The sequence below is a fragment of the Pinus tabuliformis genome, chromosome 3_2 (genome assembly GCF_031772625.1).
Source record: "Pinus tabuliformis cultivar Carrire ecotype Pingquan chromosome 3_2, CPIR1, whole genome shotgun sequence".
NCBI lineage: Eukaryota > Viridiplantae > Streptophyta > Pinopsida > Pinales > Pinaceae > Pinus > Pinus tabuliformis.
In genome coordinates, this window is record NC_142302.1 from 431,073,717 (window position 1) to 431,074,620 (window position 904).

The 904-nt window shown below is 42.8% G+C and overlaps 1 pseudogene; it reads right to left on the bottom strand.

The window, feature by feature from the left end:
* Nucleotides 1–273: 273 nt before the first annotated feature.
* Nucleotides 274–690, bottom strand: LOC149181168 (putative sugar phosphate/phosphate translocator At1g12500 pseudogene; annotated as a pseudogene).
* Nucleotides 691–904: the final 214 nt, after the last annotated feature.

Sequence of the window (904 nt, forward strand, 5' to 3'; positions counted from 1 at the left end):
CTTCTTTGGCTAACATCTCAGCTGATTTCTCCTTTGGCTTCCCTCTTTTCAAACTTCCTGTAGAAACAGTTCGCTGGCTTTCTGTAGAAACAGTCCTCTGTCTTCCTGTAGAAACAGACAGCACCATTGTATCTTGCTTGGCTGTGGGCGATTTTCCTTTTAGCTGGGCTATGGCAGCCTTCATATTCTCCTCCTTTCTGCTCTTCTTCCTCACTGCCTGCTGCTTTTCCTGTTGAATTCTCAGCCTTGTTATGAGTGTGCAAGTATATGCAATCATATGGAAGAAATGGTGGCCTTGGCATTTCCTAAAACCTGCAACGTGAGGGCACTCGTATGTTTTGTAACAAGGAAGTTGGTTAAATTCACAAGATAAGCCATGGTCATGTTTCCAAGCAACAGGAATATGATAAAGGTGTTTTCTCTGGCTTTTTCAATAGCAATAGCTAATACATTACCCTCCACAAAAAGAGTAACAGGAAGCAATAACAGCGCAGCAATTGGTGCCATGTACATGAGCAAATTCATAGAGTGAAGCTTCTCTGCCTCAGAGGTAAGCAGGAGCCCCTGAACAACTGATTTCAATGCTCTGGCAGCAGTTGATCCTAGGCAAACCAAAAAGCCAAAAAGGTGGAATAATGGCTCACTGTTGCTTGCAATAACAATGCCAAATACCACAGGCACCAAGGCCATATAAACCACAGAAGACTCCCTCTTACATGTTATTATAAATGCAAAATATTGCTGTGAAGAAGGGAGTTGTTGCCCCAATAGCTTGATTGAAGGAGACTAGCAAATAGCGCAGAGAAATATTGCCACAAACAGCCGAGAAGGAGAAAATGAAGCTCAGTGCCAATATCTCAAGAAACGTCTCCTGGATACGATGAACTACATTGGTACAATCTCT